Below are 10,505 nucleotides of genomic sequence, written 5' to 3' on the forward strand. Positions count from 1 at the left end.
TATATGATCTGAAACAAAACAATCCGTCAAAATTCACACTTCCCTGAACTTGGCAATCCAGTTCGCCAGCTGAGTAATGTGCACAGAAATGCCCATGTGAAAATAGAATGTTCCTATAAATGCACATATTGCTGAAAATAACACAAACATGCACTCTATAAGGGGAAATTGCTTTCCAGAAAATGTTGCGTTTATTATTATTATTAGTAGTAGTAGTAGTAGTAGTAATAATAATAATTTTATCATTATTTAGTGAATTTTCATGCTGCCCATCTTCCCAAAGGGTGGCAAAGAGATGAACAATTAAAAAAAACACAAAGAACTGTTCTAAATCATTTACAACATTCTAAAGGCAAATGCCATGGGGGGGGGATGTAAAAGCACCTGAAAATAATTATATTTATGCAGACTGCATGGAACTAGTCCCCTGTAGCACCTGACTCCATGGCCAACTATATGCTCTCAGCAGGTTACGTGACATTGCATGCAAAAATATTTATTTGAAGAGAAATCCACACTCAAAGCTTGATGAATTTTCATGATGAGTTCAGGGCTGGCTGTACACATGTGGAACTTCACCTGACTAGGTTGAACACACTCCCCACTCTCCCAAGCATTGGCAAAGGTGTTTTTGCGGAGAAGAAAATTGGACTGTGACCATACAAAATTTGTTTTGACTCAGCGCTGCTCCAAATCACTTGTAGAAATGTTCGGAACCTAGCAAGTTCCACAGGGAGGATCCTGACAATGAGCTGAAATGCTTTATTTTTTAGGAAAGGGTCATAGTTCAGTAGTAGAACTGATGCAGATGGTCCCAGGTTCTATCTCTGACTGGGAATGTCCCATATCACCTTAGAGACCACCTAACTTTGTTCTGCGTATAAGCTTTCGTGTGCATACACACTTCTTCAGATACACTGAAACAGAAGTCACCAAACCTTATATATAGTGAGAGGGTGGAGTGTCTCATTACATATGCTAATCATTTGCATACTATCCTTTGTTTTTTTCCTGTAGGACTAATTGCAGTCGTTAACAGTCATCAACAGATTTACCATACCCATTGAGTCAATCGCCCATCTCCCACTACCCTCCTGAGAAATACCCCACCCCATCCTAATACTATATATAAGGGTCTGGTGACTTCTGTTTCAGTGTATCTGAAGAAGTGTGTATGCACATGAAGGCTTAAACCAAGAACAAAGTTAGTTGGTCTCTAAGGTGCTACTGGACAATATATATATATATATATATATATATATATATATATATATAAAGGTAAAGGGACCCCTGACCATTAGGTCCAGTCGTGACTGACTCTGGGGTTGCAGTGCTCATCTTGCTTTATAGGCCGAGGGAGGCAGCGCACAGCTTCCAGGTCATGTGGCCAGCATGACTAAGCCGCTTCTGGCGAACCAGAGCTGTGCACAGAAATGCCGTTTACCTTCCCGCCAGAGCGGTACCTATTTATCTACTTGCACTTCATGCTTTCGAACTGCTAGGTTGGCAGGAGCAGGGACCGAGCAATGGGAGCTCACCCCGTCACAGGGATTTGAACCACCAACCTTCTGATCGGCAAGTCCTAGGCTCTGTGGTTTAACCCACAGCACCACCTGCGTTAGACCAACACGGCTCCCTACCTGAATCTGGGAATGTCCCCTCCTTAAAACCCTGGAGAACATCTCCCACTCAGTGTAGACAATACTGGGCTAGATGGACCAGTGGTTTGTTTCAATATGAGGCAGCTCCCCTGTTCCTGGTATTGCTGTTCTGCATTGTGGTTTATTCATTTTCCCAGTGGAACACCATCTGGGATGGAAACCAGAAAGATCAAATGACACTACCAGGAAACTGCAGGTGTTAATGCAATTGGAAGTTTTTATTATTGTAATTGAGAAGCAGAAGCAAGGAACATTTCCAAAGTTTCAGGTGGCACCCAAATGCCAATCCAGACATGGAGGTTACTTAAATGCAAATATTACTAATAAGGAAACAAAAAAAAAAAAAAAAAGCCAAAAGATGGGAAAGCATATGCCAATCCATCACAGGGGTGTGAAGTTGATCAAAAGACTTCCAGTGACTGAGCTACATATCTTGTTGGGTTTTTCCATTCCTTTATTTTAAGGAAATGACACACAATAGTAGTTTTCAGGCTGGGTGGAATCTTGGGTCACTCGGAAGCTGAAAACAATATCAGCTGGCCTCTTCAGGGTAGGATTGGATGAATATGAATTTAGGCCTTCAAATGGAACATTTCTGAATATCTCAATTTTGAATGCCATCTTCTGATTTCTTTTTCCACAGTCTTCTTTGAATGTTCGTTCTATGTGGTGCCCCATGATGCCTGGGGTGCCGGTTTTTAGAATATATGGCAGGGGCTGTAGTCACTTCTGGGTAGAGACAGCAGAGATCAAAGGCTGGGGGAGATGGCTGCTCCAGCGGAGATGGAGGCACATCCCACACGGGCAATTCCCTCACAGCACAGAGCAGGAGCACAAGGGTTGCATTGCTCAATGCAGGAGGGTTGGTCAGAGCAGTGAAGAGCTGGGCCCGGGATGGATATAGTGAACGATGGTGGCTGAATGGTGACGGTGGAGTTGGGGCATCTGCTATAGCACTGGGTCTTTCCACAGGACATCTTTGCTGAATGGATCTAAAGAAACACATCAGAAGAACATAAGAAGAACCTGCTGGATTAGTAAATAGACCATCTAATCCTGTTCTCCCACTGGCCAACCAGATGCCCCAATTGGGAAGCCCACAAGCCGGTCCCAAGCACAACAGCCCTCTTCCCTCCTGTGGTTTTCAGCAACTGATATTCAGAAAGACTTCCACCTTCAGCCATGGAGGCTGAGGACAGCCATTGTGGTTCAACACAATTGATAGCATTTTCCTTCAGAATATCAGGGTGTTGAACAGAATAGATTAAAATAAGCATGGTCAATGACTCTGGAAATCCCTGCCCCTTGATGGTAAAAACCTTTGCTGTATTGTTGTTGGCACCTGCTGAAAACCTTCTTTTTCCTTTAGGGAAGCCTACCATGGATTGTCACTTATGGCTGTCTTATATAGAGCACATCCATTCAAGATAATGGACATGACTAAGGCCGCATCAATACTGAGCATTTTAAGCTGCATCTTATTTCTTTAAACAGTCATGGTTTTCCCCCAAGAATCCTGGGTAATGGTGGTTTTTTAATGGAAAACTCTGAGAGGGAACTGTGTGCTCTACTGATTCTAAACACTCCAAAGTACTACAGTTCCCAAGATTCGTTATTTTTAATGTGGCCTAACTTAGAGTCATTCATTCATTCATTCATTCATTCATTCAACAATCATCCCTTTTCCCAAGGAACTGGATGAGGAAATGCCCCCCCGTAGTAACTCTAAGCGCCCTTTAAACACCACATTCTCAAGAGTCATCATATTTAAATGTGGTATGATATTGCTTAAATTGTTGAGATGTTCATGGAAATTCCAGAGTACAGAATAAATAATCCTCTTGAACCCCTGCCTCCTCTGACCTCAATATATATACTAAAATCTACTCCCACCCCCCAAAGCTGTTGGAATTCAAAGGTTTTGAACATTTTGTAATGTATATTAACCAAACTTACCTGATTCTTCAAGGAGGAGGACTCAACGAGGATGAGGAGTTGTCTCAGTGTTGAGGAAGACTAATGGTGTCTCCTTGCATCCCAGGCCTTTTTATACTGTTCCTTTTCAGAAGGTTCTAATTAACTGCTAGCATCATGTCCCATCATACAATATCCAGGTTGTCCCAAAGTGTGATTTCACTCCGCATACTCATTTGTTCCACCTGGTGTTTTAGCTCATAGGTGGGATCCTCACTCCGGAAATTGCTAGGGTCCAAATGTTTGCAAACGTGACTTTGGGTGCAACTGAGCTAAAGCAGCCCAATTTCATAGAATCAAGGAATCATAGGATTTTAAAGTTGGAGGAGACCCCAGTGGTCCTCTAGTCCAACATTCTGCAATGCAAAAATATGCACGTGGCCTGTATGGGGGTCAAACCCATGACATTCGAGCTATCAGCACTGCACTCTAATCAACCTAGATGGGATGCAAATAGCCTCTGAACATCATCTTTGTCATTACTTGTGTGAATGGGCGAGTTCCACCACCAAATAAGGTGGATTTCTGCATGTTCATAGCTGGTCCTACCCCTAGGCCAAGTGAGATGTCTTGCTCAGGTGGTTGAGGCAGGGGATGCATGGGTGGAGCATGGTGTTGGAGGTTAGAGCTATGCAGTGCCAGCTGGCCTGTCTCATGCCAACCCGTGGTTGTGGTGGGAGACATCCCATTGCTGTGAATGGGCATGTATCTTTATTCTGGGCCACATGCATACTCCTGCATTGCAGGTTTTGGGACTAGATGAGTCTTGGGGTCATTTCCAACGGGATGATTCCATGAAATTCAGCTGTTGAGCTAGGAAGGCTGTTTTAGCTCAGTATTCTCCAAAGTCAGGTTTGCAAACATTTGGATCCTCGCAATTTCCGGAGGGAGGATCCTGCCTATGGGATGAAACACCAGGCAGGACAAATGAGTATGGATGGTGAACTCACACCTTGGAACAGGATGGATATTATATTATAGGACATGATGCTAGCAGTTAATTGGGACCTTCTGGAAAGGAATGGTATAAAAAGCCCTGAGATGCATTGAGACACCATCAACCACCCTCAACACTGAGACGCTCCAGTTGAGTCCTGCTCTTTGAAGAATCAGGTAAGTTTAGGCAATATGAATTAGTGTATTCAAAATATTTGAATTCTAATAGCTTTAGGGGGAAGCTTCAGTCATTGAATGCTGATGTACTAGCCAGTTCCTTTGTGGGACACTGCAGGATGGAAAGTGGTTGGCCACTGGAAGAACTGGATGTGGGACTAGATGGGCCATAACCAAATCCAGCAGGCTCTTACGTTCTTTTGATCTGTTTCCTTAGATCCATTCAACAAAGATGTCTTGTGGAAAGACCCAGTGCTATAGCAGATGCCCTACCTCCACTGTGACCATTCAGCCACCACCGTTCACTATATCCATTCCGGGCCCAGCTCTCCACTGTTCTGACCAGCCTCTCTGCGTCGATCAATGCAACCCTTGTGCTCCCGCTCTGTGCTGCGAGGGAATTGCTCCCATCTCTGCTGGTGCAGCCATCTCCCCCAGCCTTTGTTCTCCACTGTCGCTACCCAGAAGTGACTGCAACCCTTGCCGAAGATTCTAAGGACTCGCAACTCAGCCACTGAATGAACATTCGAAGACGACTGTGGGAAAAAATCAGAAAATCGCATTCATAATGGGGACGTTTAGAATTTCTGAGTTTGTCGGCATAAGTTCACATGTAGCCAATCCTACTCCTAGCTAGAACAGACCAGCTGATATTATTTTCAGCTTCTGATTCACCCAATATTCCACCCAATGTGAAAAGCACTATTGTGTGCTATTTCCTTTATAGAACCCCCCCCCCCAACAAATTATGTAGCTCAGTCACTTGCAGATATTTGATGAACATCATACCCCTCTGATGGATTTCTCTTATGTCTCCCAATCTTTTGGCTGCAATATTCTGCTTTCTCATTAGTAGTGTTTGCATTTAAGTAACCTCCATCTCTGGATTGGCATTTGGGTGCCATCTGAAACTATGGAAATGTTCCTTGCTTCTGCTTCTCAATTACAATAATAAAACTTCCCATTGTATCAACACCTGCAATTTCCTGGTAGTGTCATTTGATCTTTCTGGTTTCCATCCCAAACGGTGTTCCACTGGGAAAATGAATAAACCACAATGCAGAACAGGAATACCAGGAACATGGGAGCTGCCTCATACTGAATCAGACCACTGGTCCATCTGTTGCACTCAGGGTCCTACACAACTAGCTCAACATTGTCTACCCTGAGTGGAAGATGTTCCATCCGGCATCAGGGAATCCACTCCCCACACAGTAGATTGCCAGGAACAGATAAGACAGTGAAAGTTCTTACTAAAGTATTTTATTCAATGTTCACAGAGAGAGACTGAGAAATGCAGCCTCTTTGAGTAATGGTGTTGCTCCAAATAAATCTCCATCCCCCTTCTCTCCAATTCCTCAATCTTCAACACCACCAGCCACCTTATGGTGGCCACTTAGGGCCATTTGTCTCGAATACTTTTGCTCTCTTATTTTTAAGGCTCGCTGGGTTTTGGGAGATGGTGGATCTGGATTGCTTTCTAGTGATAATGTGTCGGCCAGCTCCTCCTCCTCCTCCTCTCCCATTATTTCCCAACTTTCCTCCTCATCTTCCGTTGAGCTGTGACCTCCCTCAAACCCTGTTGTAATTCTGAACTGTCTTCCTCTTCTCTGGAAGGTTCAGGCTGGGGAGGTGGTCTCCACCATTTCTCCTCTGTCAAATCCCTGACACAAACACAGTGAAGGAAAAGCAAAAACTTCCAAACTCCTCTCCCCAGCCATGAGGGAGATGAGATGAGTGAAGAGCATATGCTGCAACGTTCTGGGAAGAGAAAGCAGGGAATCCATCTCACCCGCCAGCTTTCGGTATTCCCTTCATGCCCTAGCTCTTGCTCCTTTGCCCGCCCACCCGCCCAATCTTGGTGCTTCTTGCACACCGCAGGTTCCTCACTTTTCTCAGCCACCGACCTGATTAGCAAATGATGGTTGCTAATAATCATTACAGATAAGGCCTGCCAAACTGACTCTTTCAGTCTCCCCTTAGATGCCAGGGACATAATGAAAATTATAGATGTGCACTAGCCATCAGTTTTACATAAATGACCCAGCATGCTGCAACTGGATGCGACTGACAGAGCTTGCAACATCCCTTCCTGGAAGGAGGATGATCAGGCAAGTAGTGAAGCCTTTAGGTATAACATTATTTAATGACTCTAAATTTGAGGTATAACATTACTCCTTAACTCGGCTGAGTTAAGTAATGGCCATGGGAAATGACTTCGAATAATTATAGTAATTACAGGGCCAGGCAGATGCATTACTATTCACAAACTACAGCACAGCACAGAGAGAGACAAACTTGGTTCATTGCGCTCAGGAGACATGCAGAAAAAGTCTGTTCAAGAGGAATTCTTCTTTCTTCCACATGGTGAACGTGCTGGAGAATTTTAGAGGCTTGGCCTAATGAAATCTTGGAATCATAGAATTACCCTCCATTGCAGGATAAGCAAGGTCTTCTAAGTAAGTATCAAATTATATTCCCTGGAGAAGAACTCCTCCCCGCTTATTAAACCATCACACTCTGCTGCATAGGAAACTCTAAAATGACTCTTTATTGCAGAAGATATATTGGCACAGTGGCATATCCCAATAAGACTTGTGTTGAGATGAGCAGCATGTCTTATGAGGGAGGAAAGGATTATGCAGCGAGGGGGAGGCCAGATGACACCAACCAGGACCAGGAAAGTGTCGGAGGTTCCTCATGACCGAGCTGAAATGGCTCTCCCCCATGACGTACTTTGGAATCTATTGAGCTCTCCTCTGACAGTCATTAAAGACCTAAGCCTTTAATGAGGCTTCAGGCACATTCCCTCATTACGCAGTGTACCCTGACAGCAGAAGACCAGCTAGAAATATGAGCTACTTTGCTATGTTTATTTCTAACTACGCAGGACAGAAAAGAATATGCATCTGCACTCTGTGAGAGTCAGTGAATAACTGGACAAAGAAAAAGGAAACCAGTAACATCAACATCTGTCTCCCATCTCCCGTGAGACTTCCAACAGAAAGATGGTCGTTACACTGTTCCTCACAGGACTTCACATATTGTTAATTTTTTTTGGGGGGGAGAGGGGGAATCAAGTAGTTACTTTTCACCTTTAAAAGTATCAGCACATGAGAATCTGGATATCAAAAGGAATACATGAACACAGCAGGAAACTGGAGTTTTGATGCAGTAAAGCATTTATTTTGATTGGGAAGAGACACACAATTCCACATGTTGAATTTCAGTTAACACAGAGTGCCAAATCAGACTCCACATGAAGACATGCAGTATCAAAAACAGATAGTGTGTTTCTTTGTTTGTTTGTTTTAAATGGAAACATAGACCAGCATGTTACAACATGGAGGACTAGCTCGTGCAAACATTGAGTAGAACTTAAGCAACACAACTATATATTTTTTTAAAAAAAAGCCTAACATTGTTAGATGAGTATTGATGGACAAATCTCACACGATGAAAACTTTATCACTCTTCTTCTCCTACAATTGCAATCACAGTGGAACATTGCATTTAAAATATGCACCTCTTCAGCTAAAACAGGGCAACAGAGAGGCACCACAAGTTTCATCACTGCCCAATGAGAATACAATGTTCCTGGCTTAGAACATTATTCAGAATCCAAAGTGCTGAACCTGCGTTGAGGACATGTGCAGGTGACTGCCTCAGCAGATGTGAAAGGGGGTCCTTTAAGTTAGAAGGTTGCATATTGGAACATAAATTTCTAGAACTCATGTCTACAGTGGAGCCAACATCTGGATCTCTTGCTCCGTGGTCCTCCTCATATTCATTCTGTGGTTGGTGGCTTCAGGGTTTATTCTAACTGGCAAGAGCTGCATCCACCCTCACTTTTTGACACATATTTTTTGGAGTAGATGCTGGCTGAACTCAAACCAGAGGTTGGACGGCTATAGATTGACCCATGTCCACCATGGTGTGCCCCTCCATGGTAGGGGATCATGCGAGCACAAGGGTTGTGTTGCTCAATGCAGAAAGGTTGGTCGGGGCAGTGGATAGCTGGCCCAGGAATGGTGAGGAGGAAGGGAGGTGGCTGAATTTGGATGGTGGAGGGAGGGCAGCTGGCGTAGCAATGGTTCCATCTGGAAGACATCTTGGCTGAAGTGGATGTATAGGTCTGAAAGGACGCATCAGGTGGAGAGTGGACAAAGTATACAAGGGTAAACAGTAATGCAATTTCACAGTGTTCTGGTTCTCCAATAGACATTTTAGAACCAAAGGCCCATCCAGGCCAGCTTTGTGTTCTCGTAGTGGCTGGCTAGAGGCCCCAGTGGAAAGCCCACAACCAGGACCTGATTACAATAGCCAGTCTCTCCACTTGTGATTCCTAGCTGCTGCTAAACGGAGTTATACTGCATTTCATAGTGGAGGGTGAACCTAGTCATTGTGGCTAGTAGCCATTGATACCATTACCCTCCATGTGTCCATCTTCAGTCTCCTTCAGAATAGGCCCACTGAAATCAGTGGGCAGGAATAATTTAATTCAGGGATAGCCAGCAATGTCTGCACCAGGTGTTCTGGACTACAAGTCCCATCAGTCCCAGCCAACTTGATCAATATAGCCAGGAACAATCAGAGTTCTAGGTCGAAGCATCTGAAGGACATTGCATTGGCTACCCCTGCCTTTGGTTCATTTATATCAACTGGCCTACCTTGAATATAACTTATCTGGATACAACCACATTAAAAAAATAAAACAAGGTAACTAAATGTAACATGATAGATAGATGATAGCTAGCTAGCTAGCTAGATTATTGGAGACTTGTCATCAAGATCTTGGCCAGTGGATGGGGTATAAATATTAAAACTATTATTATATAGTAATATAATTATATAGTATATAGCTGGATAAAACCCCATAAAAAACCCCATAAAAAAACAAAACAAGATACAGTGGAACCTCAGGTTGCGAACGTGATCTGTATGGAAGGCACGTTCACAACCAGCAGTGCCACGTCTGAGCACCTGCGGGTCGTGATTCGTCGCTTCTGCACATGTGCAAAGCACAATTTAGTGCTTCTGTGCATGCGTGAGCACTGAAACCTGGAAGTAACCCATTTTAGTACTTCCGGGTTTGACACGGTGCGCAACCCGAAAATACATAACCTGAAGCATCTGTAACCCAAGGTACCACTGTAACTAAATGTAACACGATAGATAGATGATAGATAGATAGATGATAGATATAGATATAGATATAGATATAGATATAGATATAGATATAGATATAGATATAGATATAGATATAGATATAGATATAGATATAGATATAGATGATAGATAGCTTATTGGAGACTTGCCATCAAGATCTTGGCCAATGGGTGGGGTATAAATAATAAAACTATTATTATTTAATATTATTATCTACAACCCCTCTTCTACCTTGTTCACCTTCTGTTAAATGATACAAAACTATTCATAGATTCTGAGTAGGCATCACCAACACACTAAGGTGTCCCTTTTGCACTGATCAACAACATTCTGTGCCTTAAGCTTCTGCCTAAACAGATTTAGAATGGGTTAAGAAGCTGAAATAAAAAGCAGTGCACCTTAACAGGAAAGAAATGGACTTTCATTGTATATTTTTCTTTTTCTTTTCCACCTCCAAGATTACCAAAAGGCCTTGAGTTAAAATGAATTATAGCATACCTTACCAAGCTCTGCAGTGAAAAGAACTCGAGTGGAGTGTCTCCGTGCTGAGGGAATCTGGTGATGTTGCTGTGTCCGCTTGGGGCTTTT

General features: G+C 43.3%; 1 long non-coding RNA gene across 1 annotated transcript; it reads right to left on the minus strand.

Annotated features, from left to right (window-relative positions):
- Positions 1–7,912: 7,912 nt before the first annotated feature.
- Positions 7,913–10,505, minus strand: LOC307205841. Its single transcript, XR_013834105.1, has 2 exons — positions 10,416–10,505; positions 7,913–8,883 (listed from the first exon to the last, which is right to left on the minus strand). It is a non-coding gene; the product is annotated as an uncharacterized lncRNA (long non-coding RNA).

This window comes from Podarcis cretensis (genome assembly GCF_951804945.1).
Source record: "Podarcis cretensis genome assembly, chromosome: 16".
In the NCBI taxonomy this organism is placed as follows: Eukaryota; Metazoa; Chordata; class Lepidosauria; order Squamata; family Lacertidae; genus Podarcis; species Podarcis cretensis.